The 21,817-nt window shown below is 39.8% G+C and overlaps 1 protein-coding gene across 2 annotated transcripts in view; it reads right to left on the bottom strand.

Moving 5' to 3' along the window:
* GRM5 (glutamate metabotropic receptor 5) overlaps positions 1-17,314 on the bottom strand; it is a 538,746-nt gene extending 521,432 nt beyond the window's left edge. For both annotated transcript variants that reach the window (XM_006144909.2, XM_006144908.2), the window contains exon 1: positions 17,144-17,314. The gene's annotated coding sequence lies outside the window, so the exon portion shown is untranslated. The remainder of the gene's footprint in view (positions 1-17,143) is intronic.
* Between the last annotated feature and the right edge of the window lie 4,503 nt (positions 17,315-21,817).

Below are 21,817 nucleotides of genomic sequence, written 5' to 3'. Positions count from 1 at the left end.
CTTTCCTGAAAAATAGAGAAATTACAATATGTACTTTATGGGAATCAATGTAAAATATCAGCTATGTAAATGTTTTGGATAAGCTTTAAAAAAGGCTACATATATTTAAGACACGATCTTTTTAGTTACATTAAGTTTCTAAGGGTGTTCTGTGACTAGGTGGTGAGGACAGAAAATTCTCTGACAACTCACTGGGTCCTCCAGAGAGTCTTCAAAGTAATTATAGAGTCTTGTAATAAAATTCCTAGTCATCAGTCCTCTAGCCCTGATCCAGAAAAACTTTGCACATTGCTAAGGCTCAGTGGGCAGGAAGGATGCCTATTTGGAACTACTCTTCCAAGTGGATATGTAGTATAGCTATGGATATGGTATCTATTTTAGTTTAACTTCCTGGGAAGAAGGAAATTTTGTCCCAAGTAACCTACAGCAAATTCTAGCATTATTCATAAAAGAGAAGGCACAAATCAGTGATTTAGGTTACTTAAAGGGATTGTGTCAGAGATTTTATTTTGTATGTTACCACCTCTATTAACCAAGGATCTCGAATTACTTTAAAGTGACTTACTCCTTAAACACTGTCTTTTAAAGATCGGTGATGTTTCTTCAAGAATTTATGTCATGCTTATACTGTTACAAGAATACAAATGGTTTTGAAACTCATCAGATCTGCAAAATTCCAGTCTAGACACAAAATGAATATAACTGGAATCATTTCTAATCACTGCTCCCCTCATTTTTCTGCTTCCTTCTACTGTTTGCTATGGCAACAGAGACAGTCTCACTCTACATAGTGCCAAGTACTGATTAAAAAAAAATGCCAAATAACTAGATGTTCCAGAATAACTAGGTGTTTGGCAACATACAGGAAAAAGTTGGTTTTGGTATGTAAGTTGAGATGGTAGACAAGGAGAAAGGAGCAAAGACAGATGTTAATTCTCTCATCGCGAAATTATGTGAGTTCTCTCAAATCTTGCTCTCACTTTCCTTTGACCAAAATGCTTGGGGGAACAATACATATTCTTATGGTCATGGGAATTCTACTGCACACAAAAAGAAAAATCTGGCATAAAAGTAAGCACAATTTCTTGTTAAATCTAGAATGTTAGTGAGCAAACCCATTAACAAACACAGGATTCATTATTTTATAAGAGCATCAAAATGCTATGAGAGACCAGAGTGGGCCATCAAATTTATGAAGCTGAAATATCAATCTCTTTCATTCTCCTAATTATTTTAAAAGATATTTATATATTGTGACTATATATAGTCTTCCTGATATAAAGTTAAATTAATCATTTAACTCATTCAAAATATCTATAGAGTGAGAAAAAATAATGAAACAAAGAAGGGAAATGGTGTGTATGGATTATATTCATTATCTTTCACTGAGCACTCATCATCTTCAACTATTTCTTCATTAGCTCGCTTACCAAACATTCATGACATTGTCTATGCCAGGACTTTCCTGGGAATTGAATATTCCAGAGTTTGTAAGGTATACATACTTCCTAGACCTGTGGGCCTTATAGACCAGACCCCTAAAAGGTGACGTTAGCTGAAACCTAATTACTATGAAGGCCAAGCAAAATAATAATGGAAAGAAACATTTGAAATGCATGACTAGAACACGAAGAATATGAGGGATAGTGATACAAAAACGAGGGGGGAGAGATGAGAAAGGGCCAGATCATGTAGGTTCTTACAGACTCTTATAAATCATTTTAATGTTAAGAGCAACAGAACGCCATTATGGACATGTAACCAGATAATTGCTACAATTTAAAATTTTAAAAATAGATTATTTTAGCTGCTCATTGTTCTAGATAGCGGATCAGAGGACTCAGATTAGGATATGCTTGTAATAATCTAGTAAGGAACTATTGATAGTGACTTGGCTATGCTTGGTGACAGTGCATATAAAAAGGAGTGCACACAGTGAGATAAATTTTTCGAGTATTAGATTGTCTGGAAAGTCATGACAGATTTTTTCTATGCAAAAATGTGTCATGAATGGGACCAGCAGTTAGCATAATAGCTATGTCACTGAACTCCCATGTAGTCACCTGTGGTTTGAGTCCCGGACCAGGTGGCTTAAACTCACGCCGGGCGCATGCCCAAGATCCTGAGAGAAGAATGGAAGAGAAGGGATTGTGGCGTGTCCATCCCCCCCGGGGGGTGATTTCTTGTTTTCTGTCTCTGTCTCTCTGGCAAGTGCAAGTGGGCTGTAGCAAAAAAAAAAAAAAAAAAAGAAAAGAGAGAGAGAGAGAGAGAAAGTGTCATAGGGACCAGCAGTTAGCGTAATAGCTATGTTGCTGGACTCCCATGTAGTTGATCATGGTTCGAGCCCCAGACCCGGTGGCTTAAAACTCACACTGGGTGCCTGTGTGTGCATGCCCAAGATCCCGAGAGGAGAATGGAGGAGAAGGGATTGTGGTGTATCCATCCCCCATGGAGGGTGATTTCTCACTTTTATCTCTCTCGGTCTCTCTCTGCCTTTCTAGCGAGCGCGCACACCCTATAGTGAAAAACCTCTCAAAAAAGAAAAAAAAATTGTGTCATGACTTTTCCTAATAGAATCAACTGGACTTGTTGACAGGCTGGGTATAATGTATAAGGCAGAGGGAGGAATCAAGATCTCCTAGGCTTCTAGTCTGAGAAACTAGTACATTTCGATGCCACTAACAGAGATGAGATGGATAGATGAATGAAATAAAAAAAAAGGGTCAAAGAAAATCTGTGATTTTATCTTGAACATGTTAAATGTAAGATATGTTTGAATTATCCAGGTACAGACATTAACAGGTAAGTGAACATATAAGGCTAGACAGGAGAGTTTGGAGTTTGAGGTGCAAATCAAGGGATATAAATATATAGCATCTTTGGAATTCATGTATATGGAAAGCAGGTAAGAACATAGCAAAAGTTGACCTGAGAAGTAAACCACACCAAGAGTCCAGGTTTTCACAAAGCCAGCTTGGGAAAAGAGGCAACCCATGAAATTAGAAGAGAAGAGGATATGATGTCAGGAGACCCCAAAGAGAATGTTCATACACTTCGTATTCTCAGATGCATGCTCAGCATCTAGGTTGAAGAGAAAGGAAAGCAACTGGTTCCAATGAAAGAAAACATAATTTGTGTATTGCATATTCTGAAGATGGGTGACACATTAACCATGCCTGTCTTTGTGTGAACAGTATATGTTATCAATAATCCTAATAAAATCCTGAAATGTCAGTATTATTGTATTATTTCTATTTTACAACTCCTATAATGAGTTTACAGAAGTTAAAAACTAGCCAATCATTTAAAAAATATTGGACCAACAATTTTTTTTTTCTTTTTTAGAAGTTTTAGCCTTAGGGCATATGTGCTCTTCAGAGAAAGAGAGACAGAACCAGTGAAAGGAAAAGTGAGAAATCACCCCCAGGGAGGATAATCACACTGCAATCATCTCCTCCATTCTCCTCCTGGGATCATGGGCATGCATGCACACACACCCAGTGTGAGTTTCATGCCACCAGGTCTGGAACTTGAACTGCGGTTGCCCATGTGGAAGTCCAGCAACGTAGCCACTACTCATCTGCTAGTCCCACAGAATTTATGTCAATACATGATGACCCTCTAACATACTTTTTTCTCTATCTGTGCTTCTCTGGTTCTTCCTGCAAGACAAGTATTCACAAAGTTCATTAAAATAAGAAAGAAGGGCCACCCATACTGAGTTCGAATCTCCCATGAATATAGAGTCTTACAAGTGTTGCCTAGAAAACTGGAGAATAAAGAACATGCCAGGAAAAAAAGATTATTTAGTATGTGGAGAGTATACATGTGGTTATCTAGTACACATATATTTTTCTTTCCCTGCCATTCGTCACCAGATTATATCTTAGTATGCTATTAGAAAGCAGTCATTTCAGGAGCAGCAGTTGTCGTAATGGCTATGTCACTGTACTCCCATGTAGTCGATCATGGTTCAAGTCCCGGACCTGGTGGCATAAACTCATACTGGGCACATGTGCATGCATGCACAAGATCCCAAGAGGAGAATGGAAGTGAAGGGATTGTGGTGTGACCATCCCCCATGGGGGGAGGGATGATTTCTCACTTTCTGTCTCTTAGTCTCTCTCTGTCTTTCTGGTCTTGCCCTATAGCAAAAACCTCTTAAAAAAAAAAAAAAGGAAAAGACAAGACAGACAGACAGAAGCCATTTCTTCCTAATGTGACTTAGATTCACAATGGCTACATGTCCATGATATTTTCTATTAAAGCTGCAAAGCTTAGATGCTAAAAAGTACACTTTGAGATAAATTATGACATGAAAATGTGAGGGAATTGTGCTTTAACCCAGCATAAGGCTAAACGACAAGTCATCCCATGTGCTATCAAAATATAAGAAATTAACAGAGGATATGCCAAGTTAGACCAACAAAGGTTACATCGTTCTGGCAGCATCACTCATTTGTCCAACAAATGTTTGTAACTGTTCTGTAACAAGCACTTTTCCAGGCCCTGAGGATTTAGTTATGGAGAGAGTAGACATAAATTCATGTCCTCTGGGAATCTATAATATAAAGGGATTTGCTGGACGATAAACAAGATAAATAAGTAAAACTGTGCTTGCTACATTCAAATGAGTGCTAAAGGGAAAAAAAAAAAACAAAACAACAAAACACAAGGCAGGGAAGCAAGATAGAAACTGCCAGGGATGTGGAAAATTTTGATAATGTGGCCAACGAAGTATAAACAGAACAAGGAACATTTGAGTGAATACCTAAAGGAAGGAAAGGAGTGACTCATGCCAACATCTAAGGAAGGAACATTCCAGGTAAAGGTAAAAGCAAATACAAAATCCCTGAGGCAGACTCACACTTAGTGTGTTGAGGAACAGCACAGAGGCCACTGTGGCTGCGGTGGAGGGAAAATGCAGAGAGAGGAGGAAGATGTGCAGTCTAAGCAACAGTGTGATGAGTTGTACCTGTTTGGAATTTTAAAGGCTTTGCCTTTAACATTGCATGAGAATGTTTTGGGGAAGAGTTTTTAACAGAGTAGAGACAAGTTAAGTTTATTTCTTTCTTCCTTGAATAAGAGAGGGAAAGAAAAAAGTGACTGGGTCTTGATGCTGCAATTGCTCCCCAATCTTGGGTGGTCCCAAATCATGGGCTCTCATGTGCTCAGGGATGTCTCTGGAGGCAAACTCGGAATTCTCCCAAGAGGTTCAGCCTACAGAGCAGGGCATTTTAGCACTGCACCACATCAGACTTCCTCTGCCTAACGATTTAACACAATTGAAGATGCCTGTGCATGAGCTATGGGCGTGACTGGGAAACTGCACTAATTTAGAGGGTAGGGACAACAGGGGTTGGGTAGGGAACTAGCAGTACAGATGATGAGAACTGGTAGGATTCTGACTACATTCTGAACACAGAGTGAAAAGGGTTTGCTGTCAGCTCTGACTTGGGCTGTAAGGGAAAGAACAGAGTCAAGGCGGCTACTAAGATTCTCAGCCTGAGCACAGAAAGATGGTGCCACGTTGACTAAGTGGAGGGCACCAAGAAGAAGACAGGGAGACAGAAGTTTGGTTTTGAGATATCAAGTTTTAGATGCTTACTAGAAATTCAAGAAGAGATATTAGATAAGCAGGTAGACATTAGAGGCTGAATTTCTGGAAAGAGGTATGAATAGAAAAATAAAAATATGGGAGGCAGCAGTATATAGATGTCTGATTTTGTAAACCATGAGACTGGATGAAATCACCTAGAAAGAAGGAAAGAAAAAAAGGGGACAGAGAAGGAAGAGAGGAAGAAAAAAATTAATTCCAGAAACTATGCCCAGGGAAGTCCAACATATACATTGCCAGAGATAAGGAGAAACCAGCAAAAGAAATTAACCAATCTTTCAAACAGAAATCTCTTGTGAAATAAGTGTGTGTCTGTGCCTGTGAAAGGGGGCAGAAAAATGAGATTATTTAAGTCAAATGAAGCACAAATAAAAGATATGTTTTGATGTTCACAGGCTGCATTATGGGTAGATATACATTCATTCTTAAAGACTAGAAACATGCACAGTAACAAAATTAAAAAATGAATAATTTTCATTTTCATCCTTGTCTTTATCTGTGCTTTCTAAATTTCTAAAGTCACTAATATGATATGTTTATTATTTATTATCATCTTTCAGTTTGGGACTGAGGGTACTACCTTCCCAATTTCTGCCCTAGCCTCCATTGTGACCGGATCTCCCCTCCATTTGCTCCTCCTTGGAAGTCTGCTACTCCAGTTCAATTTGTCTCCTGTCCAAGTACACTGCTCTACTCCAATGGCTTTGTTCTTGCTGGTCCTGACCCCTGCTATACGTTTCAATGGCCTTTATGGCTGAGTTGTTAAAGACATGGGTTGGGAGTCAAGTAGATCTTCATCTGAATCCTGACACTACTTTTTGATGGCTCTGTTCCCTGGGTACTTAACCTCTCTGAGCCTCATATCTTTATTGGCAATTGAGAGGAGAGTAGTACCTACCTCACAGACTTTTAATGAGGACTGAATAAGATAATATTTAAAAATAGTCTCTTTCTGAAATTGTCCCAGATCCCTCACCTTTGCAGTGCTTGCTCTATCCTCTGAGTTCACATGGCATCTTTATCCATATTTTCTTCTGATGTTTATTACAAAGCTAATGTGATAGTAATTTATATGTGCTTTCTTTTGTAACAGGCTTCAGACTCCTGGAGGGTTAAATCTGCTCATACATAGCACCTGCTAAAATCATGGCCCCAAATTAGACTACATAAATAAGTCAAATAAACAGCCTTCTACTTGGTGTTTTATTTAAACGCTTAGTGGAGGATCCAGGATACTATCCTCTATACCATCCTAGAAAATGGAAAAGTATATCATGAAGATCCCTCTTCTCAAAGAATTCAGGCCACAGAGGACCTCAGAAAGAGAAACACAAACTAGAAATAGCATCTTAGAACTGGAGAGAGCCCCAGAGACTCAGTTTAACCACAACCTATGGAGATTAAATGGTTTGTAGTAGACTTGGGATGAGAATCCAATAAAATGTCATCTCAAATGAAGTTTTAATCACATGTTACAAGTCTGTGTCTGGCTTCTATACTTTTCTGAGCATATAATCTTTTGCCTATTTTTTACTGAAATGGAATGTTACTATGAAAATCACATATTTTTATTCTCATCTAAATATCTTTAAGTATCAGTCCATTAGTATCATGGGACAATGCTAACAGTAACTAAACAGAGATTTTATCATGTGATCAAACTTTGCTTAGTGTTTTCCATAGAAGACATTTAATTGCACATAAGCACCATGATAAATAATTTATGCTTACAGACAAAGGATCTGAGGCTCAGAGAGAGATGGTAGTTTGGCTAAGACTTCCAAACCAATGAGCAGCAGAGTCAAGATTTGAGTTTAGAACAACTACTGCTTTAAATATCTAGCTAGTTAGCCAGCTATTTGTTGTGATTTTCAAATTACCATACCATCAAATCATAGTTGGCTCCTGAGATTCCAGCACCTTCACCATCATGCCATCTGCTGCCCCAGCTATTGCCTCTTAACAGTTGCGTAGTATTCAATTTTATGAGTATGTCTAAATTTATTTATTTTCTGTTATTAGATATTAAGGTTGTGTATAGTTTACTATTAGAAACTTCATACTTCATTTGTTCCTGAAAGTATTTCTATAACACAAATATCTAAACAGTTGATACTACTGACATAAATGTTTTCACATTTTCTCATCTCTCAATTTAGACTTTTGAATGTGTTATCAACTTTACTGTGCTTTCTCATCAATTCTAGGCAGTATCCAATGTTCTTTCGGTGAGACCCAGCTCCCTTGCTTCTAAACAATATCATTTGTAAGTACATTTCTTCTTAGCAATCTCACTATAAGATTCATTCATTATTTTAATAAGGGTCTAGTAGAAGAAAAAAGGGAGGAAACAGTAATAAAGTACTATTTTATTTTTACTGTACAGAGCCATTTTTCACTCTTGATCTCACTTTCACCTAAAAAAATGTTGGTAGGAATGTCTAATAATCCCCATTTTATATATCAGGAAATAAATAGTCTCAGAGAATGTATTTTTTTTAGGTTATATATCTTATGTGGAAGAAGTAGTATGTTGTTAGGGAGAAAAAAGTAGTATGCTCATGCTATAGCATAAAATTTCTTTTTAAATGCTTTTAAAATGGTCTAATTTTTAAATCTAAAAATATGGAGACTTTTCATTTACATGAAAGTGTATAAATGTATAAATAGTTCAATGCATATGGTATATTAATTCCAAGTCCTATTTTCTGCAGCTCTAAAATGCTTTTTTCAAGGTAAAGGGTCAGCAGGTGGAGTGGTGGTTAAGGTGCTAGACTCCAACATGGCTGACCATTTTTCAAGTCCCGGACCTGGTGACTTGCTTTCCCAGTTTTCCTGTATCTTTCTCTCTCTGTCTCCATCTGCTAAAATGAATAATTATAGTAATAAATTAAAATAGTTAATAATAAACAAAGTTATATTTCTACGTTCATGGCATAGTAAAATTGATTACAACCCCATTATAGCAAACAATAGACATATGTTTAATACTCAAAAAAGATTTTGTTTCAGGTAGCCATAGAGCCTCATAGTATAGTTAGTCTAACTGAATGTTAACAAGATATGTAGAATTTGCCATAAGTGGCAACCTATATTGTAATCAGATTCACAGCTCACTTTGTCATTTATTTTCAACAATCTTCTCAAATACTGACCATCTTTCTGACACAGATGTCTCTTATATAACTTAATCCCCACGCAAGCAAATCACACAGCTCAGGGTATCACACTAAAATGATTCCTTCTGCCTCAGCAAGAGCCTCAGTGAAGGGTGTCAATAGTGTAGATGCCAAGGATGCATTTGATATGTTTTCCTATAAACAAGTCCACATCACAGATAAGAGGTAAATGATACCAAGAACCTTACAGTCTGAAGAAAGAGCTATTGCCATTGATATTTCAAGCACACATCTGTGACCCTATAAACAAAGTCCAGCACCCACTCTGTTTAGCCCAGGACAAAGAATAGCCCATATTTTCATTGAATCTTCCCACCTTCAACCAAAAGGATCATATAATTGTATGGTGCCAAGATTAAATCTGTAATTTTATGCAGTAATTAAAAAGTGTTGGTAGCAGAATAAAAGTGCACTATATTGTTGTAAATCATTTAAACGAGTGGTTCAGTAGTCTATGAATACCAGAAATAGCCTTCTGCAGCAAACCAATAAAAAGGATGTGATCCACTGTTAACTAATCTCACTTTAATTATCAAGCAGGGATTTTATACTTCTATCCATTTTGCCATCTTCAGCTGCTTTTTTTATTATTATTATTTATGGCATACCTCTAAAGACTATAAAGCATTACTGCCCATATTATATTGGCTATTATCAGGTGTTTGAAATTGTGGCTTTACATTTCTATGATTTGATTTCAATTTACTTATTAACTAATATGTATTGAGTGCTTACTTTGTGCTAACACATAAACATTATTTAATGTAAGCCTCACAAAACCCTGTAAAGTAAGTATAGTTACTAGCTATATTAATGCCACTAGAAATTGGGATGAGAGGTGAAAAATCACCCCAAATCTCACATCTATAATAAATGACAGGGGTTAGGACATAAACCCAATGATCTCTGTCTCTAAAGCCCACACTCAATATAATCAGATGATAATTTCTCCCAAAGGGCCACTTGGGATGCTTATTTGAACCTTATGTAATGATTGCAAACCATTCTGGAGATTTTACTTTTCCATGAAAATATTAAGCCATGCCCATAAGTTACAATCAGGAACCACGCAAACAAATTGAGTAAACCTAAGTCACTCTGTTTATTGGCATTGTTGAGATCAGCGTTTTTCAACATAGCACTACTGACACTTCAGACTAGATAATTCCTCTCTTTGAGAAGGGCTATTGTCCTATGCATTGCACAATATGTATAGCAGCATCCCTGGTCTCTGTCCTCTACATGCTAATGGCACTCCATCACAGTTGTGATAGCCAAATATGTCTCTAGATATTGCCAAGTGTCCTTTGCAGGTCAAAGTTACTCCAATGATTTATGTGAAAACCACTGATTTACATGAGTCACGCTGCTCATGTTGACATAAGCATCAAAGACACAACTAAGAGCCAATCTGGACACATCAGTCCCATAAAGCCTTTTCCTGAAATTTCCAAAAAATCCTAGAGGGATTGTTGGAATGAGTTGCTTTATTCCTTCTTCACTTGGCAACTAGATTCCGTATTATCTTGTTTTGAGGTTTGCAGTTTCCCTTTGAGAAATACAAATTAAACTGTGAGAGTAGAGTCAAAGATGATATTGCCTTTCATTAACTAAGCATAATTCTGAACATCTACAGATTACAGTAAATGAACATGAGGAGAGTGCCCTATGACATAATTTCCCACTTTAAAGCCTGCTATTAATATGAAATACAAAGTTCATTAACGTTTTAGCAAGATAATAAGAGTGATATTTCTATACAGTCATTCACAGTTTTTCAAAATCTAATTTTATTGATTTTAAAATAAGTAATACTACTGTATGTTTAACGAATTCTTCTGCAATACGATGCATGAAGGAAAATTGAGTGTTTACAAATATTTTTGATTATTCCTCTGCAAAGGATAATACATGTAAGAAGGCTGCATTATTACAGAGCCCACTAGTGACGGTGTGATTATGAGCTTTTCATTTTCTGTAGAACACTTATGCTGAAGAGTTTAGTCCGTGGCCTATAACAAGAATTACAGTGACAACTAGTCATTAGAGGATTCTTCCTAGATTGGTTATCGTTATAAGAGTAACAGAATCATATCTGTATAAAATACATTTTGCTTGTTTCTAAGTCTTTCCTTTAAATATCTTGAATAGTTTGAGTTAAAAAGATATTTGAAACAGCAATCAAGTACTATTTTTGTTTCTTGATTAGCTCCAAACATTTGCCTGCGTATTTTTAAATAATTTTGAATATATGAGAAAAAGAAATGTTTGCACACTCCCTTGTGGAGGAAGAAAGTGCTGCTGACTCAATATGAGAATTCAAAAAACTGAGACATGTGTCCAGGTAGTAGCATTGTATCATAGTTAAAAAGGGTTTGGGAATTAGGTGCTTCTGGATTTAAATATCAATACTTGCTTTGTCATTTTACAATCTGTGGAGAACTTGAAAAGTTGTTTAATCTTTCTTACTGTCATTTTTTATTGGTAAATTCACAAAATAAGGTTAAAATGCAATCCACAGTAGTTTATACTAAATTTAATCACATGGTTAGTCCAAAAAACACTTAACTACCAAGGGTCTGGATAAAATTTATAGTCAAAGCTAATATTTATACCTATTCACTATGGATAAATCACTTTATTTACATTTGTGTTATTTTTTTATCCTACCCCTCAGTGATACTAATATCATTATAACCTAGTCCCCCTTTTTTTTTTTATTTTTGAAGAGGTTTTTACTATAGGGCATATGCGCTCACCAGAAAGACAGAGAGACAGAGAGACAGAAAGTGAAAAATCACACCACCCCCCCTCAAGGGGGAATGGCCATGCCACAATCCCTTCTCCTCCATTCTCCTCTCAGGATCTTGGGCATGCACGCACATCCACCCGAACTTGAGTTTTAAGCCACCAGGTCTGGGACTCAAACTACAGTAAACTACATGGGAATCCAGTGACATAGCCATTACGTCAACTGCTGGTCCCCCTAGTCTCCATTTTTTTAAATGAGAAAACAGAGGTGCAGCAACTTAAGTAACTTGCCTCGTGTCACACAACTTGTAAGCCCCAAAGTAGACATTCACACTCACAATCTGGTGCAAGCGTCTAGACTCCAGTCATGCCACAATCCACAAGAAACCATAATAAAATAATTTCACTACATTCTGGCATACCAAAGGTTAAGTGGCTTAGTATGATGGAAACAGGTCAAGTCCAGTTCCAAACACGTCAGTGATATATATTTTTTTCATTTCCTCCCATTTCCATTTTTCTGTGACAGTGGCAGAAAAAATAAAACCTCAATTTTCAGAACAGAAAAGTAAAAACAAATAATGCCCCCTATTACTGATATGAGTATTAAGTGAACTATCATATATAGCTCTTAGCATGACTCTTGATGTGCACAATAAGTGGTTTATTAAAGCAGGGATGAGTCTTCACCAAGACTTTTCTTGGTTTGTTGCCTCTCCTAACCAAAGACACATATCATTCAAACAAGAATAGGACTGCCAAAATATAGATTTCCCCCCTCTTCTCTCTGGATTTAATGGACAGGAAAACAAGTCCATGATATGACATTTTTAAGGACTAGCTTTTAATCAACTGAGATAAAGGAATATTAAGAAGATATGCAGTTTACAAATATCAATCATTAAAAATTTAAATGTTCTTTTTTGGGGTTGTACAGATACATAATAAACTAAAAAAATATTGGTTTATGTTCCTGTTCTTTTATGTTCTTCTAAGCTCCACTCACTGATTAAAGAGACTCAGATCCAGGACTAATATTCTTTGAATATAATGATGCAAATTCCCAAAATGTAGACCGTTCCTGCATAATAGTAACACACCTTAGGTATATCCAAACTCCAAACAAACCAAATTAGCTTAAGCATATATTTCACAGTCAATATCTATCAAAAGGTGTTATTTTGTATTAATAAATTTGGTTTACCCTTTATCTGTCTACCTATTCATCTATCAATATAGACAAATGAAAAAGGTATGAGAAGAAATGTTTGGATGTGTTTCTTTTCATCTCAAGATAGAAAGCCTGGGATAAATTGGTATATAAATACCAATAAGTACATTTTTTTATGATTAACTTTACCTCACATTTTTCTACCAAATTTTATCAATATTGAGTTTTTCTATCTAAAATGCTCTGGTTATTCTGCAAAAAAAAAATATAGTAAGACTCTATAACATAGTCAATATACCTTGAAGAAAAATAAGCAGAATTATTAAAATCCTTAGTAACAAAAAATAAGCATGTTGAATGAGATAAATTATTGTACCAGGAAACATAATGATGTCTATAATCAGAGAAAAAGCTGAAAATGAAATTTAGTTAATCAAGTATACTGAAAATCTGGATAGTTCATATTGGATGGCATCCAAAGTGAATTTTTATGTTTTTCCTTAGGTTTTTGTAGTCATGTGTATAATGTGTACTAGGAAGTGAAGGTGGAGGCATGTGTCTATCTTTGCAAGTAAAGCGATGAGCTGGTCAAGTATTGGGATCATTCAAATACTATCCTTTCATCCAGATCATCTTAGTATGTCCTTTCATAAATGAGCACTGAAGTTTGGTTTCTCTTGAACACATAGCTCACAGCCAAACACAGCCATGTGATAACACAAAGCTCTAGGGGGTGTGAGGGAAATCATCTAGATGGCGTATTTTGTCCTGCAGAGTGTAAATGACTATAGGAAGCGTTTTCTTCTTCCTCTTCTTCTTAAAAGCAGCAGATATTTAGAAAGTATTCTATGCATATTTTCCCTAAGAAACCTTGAAGGATCTGTCCGGAGTGCTGAAAATGTTTCCGCTGGAGATTAACCTGATGCGTTCAGAAAGCAGTATTTTCGATTCCCAAACCAATGCTCCCCTTAAATGGAAATCAACATTTGAAAAAGACAGGAATAGTCTAAATTGATTCTTAAATGTGTAATTACATGGGTAACAGAGAAATTAAAGAATAAAATTCCCCATACTTCATGAAGAGACTAGCACAGAGCACACCTAACAAGAGGTAGCACACTTGAACACTTCAAAACTCACAAAAGAATATTGTATAACTTAGAGCCTTCCACAGAAAACCCTCGACTGTGGCCCACTGGAGGAGGCAGGGTCTGCACTTAGCCCAAGACAATGCTTCCTTGTCTGCTCCAAACAGCCAGTGGGCAGCATTAGGGATGCAGATGAGCCTTCCTCAGTCATGATGAACCTTGAACAAAACACCACGCGGGAAATGGAGACGAAGGTGGAAGGGAGAAGCTGCTTCCCACCATGTCAATTTCTTATTGAGATGTAAAGTGTCAGAGAATCTACCTGCCTTGCTATTTAAGCTTTCAGTTCAGCTGAGACAGCACCTAACTAAATAAGCACACGTGCTTGTTATCTCCTCAGTGTCCCTCACAGCACCTGCTCCGAAGGGAAACAGGGGCAGCTGGAAATTCAAGAACAGGGTGGAAGAGCCCTCTCCGCAGACTGCCACTTCCCCCCTGAGAGGTCCTAAGTGCAGGTTAGGCTCCAGCCACCGACTAGCCTTCACACTCGTGGGTCTGCCCTGGGTTCTCTTCCCCCAAATCGCTGTAGCCTGGGCTTTCTCCTCCGTATGCCGGTGATGCTGCCGCCTTGAGGTAACCAGCAGGCTTTGTGTTCCAAGGGAAATACAAATCCACCGGCAGAGGGAAGAGCAGGAGGGCATGCTCAGACTGCTGTGGGGCACTTTAGACTGAGTGAGAGATGAGCTTTCAGCACCATCCGCTGTCCCTCTCTTCCTGCAGCAGGCGCCACAGCGCCGAAGCTAACCTGTCTGTGGGGAAGCGATTTTCCTGCCTTAACTCTCAGACCTTTGCTTCTGTCAATTCGGAGCCCTAGTGCGGTTTGGGGGAGCACCTCTGCATTTGAAACCACGCGCACTCTTAAGGAGCGGGAAGTCGGGTCCGAAGGCATGCAGAATTCCTTTCTCAGTCCATGCAGCCCTTCCCTCCCATTGCCTGCATCTTTTTCACCAACAGGTTTAACGAAGGCCCCCACAAATGGAGCAGACGTGAACCTCGTCGGCTCTGGCCTCCCCCGCTCCAGCCGCATCTCCCTCCCCCAAACCAAACTGTGAGCGACTCAGCAAGCTAATAGCTCCTAAATCCTGCTCGGGCCAGGGCACACTGGCACACAGACACTCAGCAAGCTTACCCCCCTCCTGGCCGCGCAGCGTGCAGTGAGCCGCGGTCTAGCTAGCCCCCTGTAAAGTTGGGCCGCAGGGATCAGCGGGGCAGAGACGGCCTCTCCAGTCCCGGGCTCCCCCCTCCCCAAGATGATCTCAAGCTCATCCCTTGCGCTCTGTGCGTGCAGAACAGCCGAGCTGAGGGCGGCGTGTGCAGCAATCTCCCCGCTACTGAGAAAGGGGGAAGGGGGAAAGGAGAGAGCGGAGGAGGGAGGGGTGGTAGTTTGTATTTATAGAGAACAGAGTTTTAGCGCAACTTTTTGGTGCCACCAAGTGGCACAGTGAGTTCCTTTAGGAACACGGCGAATCTGAATGGGTGGACCAACACTGCAGCCAGATGCTCAGGTGGTGGGAGACTGCAGGCACCACAAAGATTTGGCTTTTCACAGGTTCACCATCTCTGGCACCTGGAATGCAAATCCCTAAATTCTAAGAAGGAACCTGAATTAAAGAGGGGAAGGTACCCATGCTTTCTTCAGACAACAGGAAGGAAGTGTCAAGGACATGGTAAATGCCAGCTGTCGCCTAGCAATAGAAAAACCCTTTTTCTAAGAGAAAGAGTCACTCCCCTGCCCCTTCCTAACCCCTCTGCTCAGATTACAGCACAGTCCTATCTCACTCTAAAACCTTCTTCCTGATGCTGTGAGAGGTCAACCTTTAAACTGGAATGTCACTCATTTTCCTTGTGTTAGAGGCAATTCTGGATAATTTTCAAATCCACAAATTCAAAGAACTTCATAGCTTGCCACCAACCCTCTTTCTTCAGTTGCTAGCTTTGGACAACACACGTGACATTAGCTTCTGTAGATCAAGACCTCTCCAAGCATCTTCCAGAACTCCAGGTCCTCTGGCTGCAGGCTGGGTATCTCATTGCCCTCATCATTTCCACAGACCTCTCACTCAGCATGCATGATCCCAACAGCACATCCAGGACCTTGCAACTACCTTTGTACTTTGAAGGGGAATATCTGGAATCATCTATTATCCATATTTTCTAGGCTCTTTCTTCCTTGTATGCAGATCCCCAAACCACGACAGAGATACTATTACATGAGTTTTTAATGTCCCCAAACGCAGAATGACCTCTATAGTTTGCAGATGGAGAAACTGAACTTATTAAAGGTCCAGGGACTTGTTCAAGGTCACACATTTTCCCAGAGACCAGCTTGGGACTACTCACACTAGGACTGAATGAGCACAGTGATGCCAAGCCTGACTGGGCGGCTTCTGCTCCTTCCCTCAGCCCACACACCATTCAGTCCCATTCACCTCCCTTCTCTTTCCTCTTTCTCCCCCAGGTCCCTATTTCTGTCACTAGCCTTTGCGGAAGTTCCATAAAGGAACCAAGAGTACCGATGTCTTCCTGGCCCCACTGTAAGTGAACTTGAGTTTATGGGTCCAGAGTTGCAGGTGTACCCTTTTAAAATGGCTCACGATTCTAGAAAACCTCTCCCTGCAGATACCATAGTCATGGAAGTGTCATTTCGGAAATAGAACATTGAGATTTGCACCCGACCATGTTCTGCCTTTCCTGCCTCCTCTCGGGGTAAAGCATCAGCAAGTGCTCTTATTAGCCACCCTCAAACACCTAATGGCCTCAAAGATAGAGGAGCCCCACAACCCCCCTCCCTTGCTAAATGCAAGCCTTTCATGCACATGTATTGGTATGCGTGTGTGAGAGAGCGAGCGAGCTCCGAACGCCTCTTTTGGCTCAAATCTCTCATTTTTTTTTCCTTCTCTGAATTTTTTTTTAGTTCGTTTTCTATGGAAACGAGCCCACTTGAATCCTTCACTTACGCAAATAAAAGCAAAATGATCTTCATAAACCTCCCATTGGAGAGATGCCGCGGTAGCCTGGGCTCCTGACTCCAGATTCCTGTCTGATTCACAGAGCCCACGTCCTTTCAGGGTGACTTTACTAAACTTGCAGGACCTCTCAGCGTCCCTGGCTCCACCAGTCCTCCACCTGGCCACCACCTGCCCTCCTGGGTCCCTGTAGCCCGAGCTCCCGCCCCTTGCCTGGTGGCTCTCCATCCCTGCGCTGGGGGAGGGGCTCCGGCGGTATCCTACATGCGAGGTAACTACAGCGGAGAGAAAGGAAAACGCGCTGTGCTTACCAGGTGTGCGCCCTGAGCCTCGCGCCCCCAGCCAGCGGCTACTCGCAGGCTTTCCGCGCTCTCATAGCGGCCTTCCTGCAGCTGGAGCGCTGGTGGCGGCGATGAAGGCAGCGGTGGCAGCAGTGGCAGCAGGCAGAACCGCTGCGGGCCCGCGGTGGTGGCGCTCGCTGTCTCGCGCCAGCGCCGGGAGCACGTGCCGCGCTCGGGCAGACGCAGCTGGCAGCGCGGCGCAGCGCAGGGCTGGCTCCTACTCCCGCAGCGCGCGGCGGGGGGCGGCAGAAACGCCAGGGCAGACTCGGCGCGCGAACAAGGGTCTCGAAGCCACGTAGTCTCAGGGTTTAGACGAGGATAGCCTCGGTCTCCCTCTCCTGCTTCTCAGATTCCTTCCAGGAGACGCGGAAAGAGAGCTAGGGAGGCGTGGGTGGTGTGTCACTCAGAGAGAGGCTGGGGGAGCAGGTAGGTAATAAGCTTCTCTCTGACGATGACACTTAAACCCTGACAAGGACTGGGAGAAGGGGCGTCACTGCTGGAGGGTAGCGAGTTAGGAAGTCAGGGAACCCCAACATGATTCAGAGCTGTGAGTGGTTAGAATGAACGTCTCTTCAATGATATTACTTATTAATAATGCCATTTTGCATTTGCCTGCACTTCTTACAAACGATTCTTCCTTATATCCATAAAAATCCCTTTCTCTGTAGCAGTGAAATGTCTTTTACTTCCTCAAATGACTTTGCTTTCCTTCCCCTCATCACTCTCTCACTGCTCAAGGTTGTCAGAAATGCTGAGGTTATCTTTAAATTTCAAAAACGGTCTTCCTTCCTGCCTCTGGGAAAGAGACTGATATAAATTACTCGCATGGCTTAATTTAAAGAAAAGACATTGTAGCAATGGGGTTATTATTATTATTCCCATTATATTACCCTAGCTGAATTTAGGTAGCCAGGTGCTCACAGCGGCTCAAGGATTCAAAGATGAGGACTATGGTCAAGGGGAATGGTCCTGAAGCATGCATTACTAATGTCTGTTATTAGATTTCCCACCAAACCCTTCCCAGTACCCCAAGTTATTGATCAATCACTTCAGGATTCAACAATAAGAAAAAGGAAAATAGGTATGTATCTACTACACCTTACGGAGGTTTACAATGGCAACTTAATTCGTGCATGTTCGTATCTACTGATGGTGGCACTGTGAATTTTTGAGGTTCTTTCATCACAACCCACAAAGCAAGTTCTAGTACTTTGTAGAAAGACCAGTGAGTCTTTGGCTGATCTTCCTGAATGGGATAGATGAGAAAATAAGGTGGTGAGATTTCTCAGAAGCAGAAAGGGCAACTTATGACTAGATGCATATGAAATGTAATTGAGTCTGATGAATAAATTAGTTTGTTAACCCAATTGTCTGGGGCATTGGCAACAAGGATGAGGTCATAGATTTGGTCCTTGTGTGGGGCATAGCTCTGAGTGAGCACAGGACAATCCAAATTCCTCCTTCTGTTCATTTCAGATCAAAGCCCAAGAGTGAATGAGATGAACCTAGGCAAGGAGTAGGCCATGTAGGCCACTCAGTCATCTGAATTCTCCAGTTTCTTACAAATATTTCCTTCCTTGCTATCTCCCAGAGTAAAGAAGGGGATGGAGTGAGATAAAACATGTCAAAGCATGTCAAAATTATAAAACACTGCATAAATGTAATGTGTGATTTACCAAAACATACCCACTTCCTGTGCTCTAAAAGCTAAAATGCAAAGGGCATTCCCCATGAACAGTAGTGATATTTTCAGATAAAAAGGAAAACATAATTATATATTCTTAACTTGCTCATAACATTTTAAAATACAGCCTTATTTTCTAATTGTAAAGTGCTAAATTAGGCAAAATTAAAATGAAAAGAAATACATAAGCAATGTTTTAGGTCTCATAAGTAAGTTCCAATTTAAAATTGCTCAAGTAGGGGCCAGCAGGGGGCAGGATGGTTAAGGCACTGAACTCCCATATAGCCAACTGAGGTTAAAGTCCAGAACCCAGTGGGTTGAAGATCATGCCAAGCAAGTGTGCATGTGTGCCCCCAAATCCTGAGAGGACAATGGAGGAGAGGGGATTATTGCATGGTAATCACTGTGGGCAGTGACTTCTCACTTTCCCCTCTCACTGCTTCTGTTTCTCTCTGGCGACTGCATGCACCCTGTGGCAAAAACCTGGGGGAAAAAATTGCTCAACTATATGACTATTGCTTTAGGATGAGCTATTAATGTACAAAATATAATTCTTATGGGAAATAATTTTTAAAAAGCATTTATACTTAGAATTAATCAAATTTAAAATCTGAAATATTTATTGATTTTTCTCACATATGACACTTTGTCAGGAAATCCTGTTGGCTCTACTTTCAAAATATATTCTAGAATCCTGCCACTTCTAACCACCTGCATAGATACCATGTCAAATCAAACCACCATCATCTTTTATGGGGCTTATTGCGATGACTTCCGACTGACACGGGCCAGAGAGATCTTGTGAAAACAGTTACCTTAAATCAAAATCCTCCATATCTTCCCATTTCACCCAGAATAAAAACCCTAGTATTTACCCTTACCCTAAATCTTGTGTCCCCCATCCCATTCCCTTTCTGACTTCTTTCTAATACCAGGCGTCTCCAGAAAGTTAAAGTGAAATGCATATTACAAAAAGAAAAAAAAAACTGTTTATAGATTTAAAAACAATTTCTTGCACCAAAACGAACTGGTACTTTATTCCGTTTTTCTAGGAACTTTTTGAAATCTTCATGTATTGTTTTCCTTTGCTTATTCTGCTCCAATCAAAGGATTTCTTTTCTCTTTCTCAAAGGTGACTAACACGTTCCTATCTATTGGCTTTTTTGTACAAAAAAATAATTATTTATTTAATTCCATTTATTATTATTCTTTTTTAATTTGACCAGAGAGAGAAAAGGGGAAAGCAAGAAAGCAAGCCACCAGGCCTGGGAATTGAACTACAGTGAGCCAAGTGGGAATCCGGCACCTTTATCCACCACACCACTCTTGCATTAGCCATTTCTTTTGTATGAAGTGTTCTATTCACATGGAACCACTCTACTAACACTTTCCTTTACTTCAAATCTTCTTTAAACCTGACCTCCTCTCAGTGAGACCTTACCAACTTACCCTCTTTAATTTCATAAACTATTTTTCCACATCATTCTAGTGATCCTGATCCTCTTTACCGGTTTTCCCCATAGATTTTTAAAAAGTCCAAGATACTATATAAGTTATTAGAAACATGCACATGAGTGCATATGTATTTTAATTTATTCCTTCATGCCTTTTAAGTGTTCTTAAAGTACTATGTACCTAATTTTTCCAAGTGTTAGGAATATAATAATGAATGAAATGCAACTAATTCCTGTTCTTATAAAGCTTAAAGTCCTTTAAGAAACACAAATAAACTAAAATGTGACAATTTGTGGGAGGTACAATCAGGGACATTATAAAGAATAGCATGATAGGGCTACCCCTGTTGCCTAGTGGTTAAGGAAGCCAAGTGACCAACAGTAGTTCAAAATCTGGCCCTAGCAGCCAAAAGCTCAGAACCTGTACATACATCTCTCAAAACCTGGCAGGGTGGACAAATGAAGGAAGAGAGAACACAGTGTGACCATCCCCCATTGTAAGGCACTTTCTCCCTCTGTCTCTCCCATTCTTGGCCAGAGTACATACCCTCTGGCAATAAGAAAAAAAAAAAAAACTTTAAAAGCATGGCATGAAGAGGGGGCTTAGTATCTTGTTTGAATTGGACAGTAAAAAAAGGAAGGAAGGAAGTCTCTCTGAGACAGAAGTAAAGATCAAGAGATCAATCCTGGGAACCAGCAGTTAGCGTAATGGCTATGTCACTGGACTCCCACGTAGTCGACCGTGGTTCGTGTCCCGGACCCGGTGGCTTAAAGCTCACGCCGGGCGCGTGTGCGTGCGTACCCAAGATCCCGAGAGGAGAATGGAGGAGAAGGGATTGCGGCGTGACCATCCCCACTGGGGGGTGATTTCTCGCTTTCTGTCTCTATGTCTCTCTCTGTCTGTCTGGCGAGCGCACACGCCCTATAGCGAAAAAACCTCTCCAAAAAAAAAAAAAAAAGAGATCAATCCTGAAAAGTGAACCGTGCAAAGAATGAGATGTACATGTGTATATTGGCGTTTGGGTGGATTAGGGATGTGGAGAGGTGGTTGACCAGAAGGTTGAAAGCAAGATTGCTTCAGAATGGGGAAAACACGTCTCTTCTGAGACAGGAGAACACTTGCCATGTTTTAGAAACTGAAAAGAATTTGGTGTAGACGAAGTAGAATGTGGCAAATCTTCATTACATCGCAGCTTGCTCAACTGCAAATGGAGGTTTATTTTATATGATTTCATTTACTAAATTTAATCTGCCTACTTTCTAAATGTGAATGAGGTAATTTTATGTCATTTAAAAATAGAAAATGTAAATCATACAAAAAAAGAAATGACAGATACCCAAGTGATACTGACTATAAAAGGACCTGTTCGTTAATCAGAAAACATCTAGTTATGTACTCACTAGCAAATAAGATGAAAAGAAAAAATGTCTTACTATTCATTATCTAATATGAGAAAATGTGTGTGCTTTTGCCCAGAATCCAAACAAGATAGAGAAAAGGAGTAG

The sequence above is a fragment of the Tupaia chinensis genome, unplaced genomic scaffold (genome assembly GCF_000334495.1).
Source record: "Tupaia chinensis unplaced genomic scaffold, TupChi_1.0 Scaffold000139_1, whole genome shotgun sequence".
In the NCBI taxonomy this organism is placed as follows: domain Eukaryota; kingdom Metazoa; phylum Chordata; class Mammalia; order Scandentia; family Tupaiidae; genus Tupaia; species Tupaia belangeri.
Note: the sequence above shows the minus strand (reverse complement) of the source record. Positions and strands in the feature narration are given on the sequence as shown.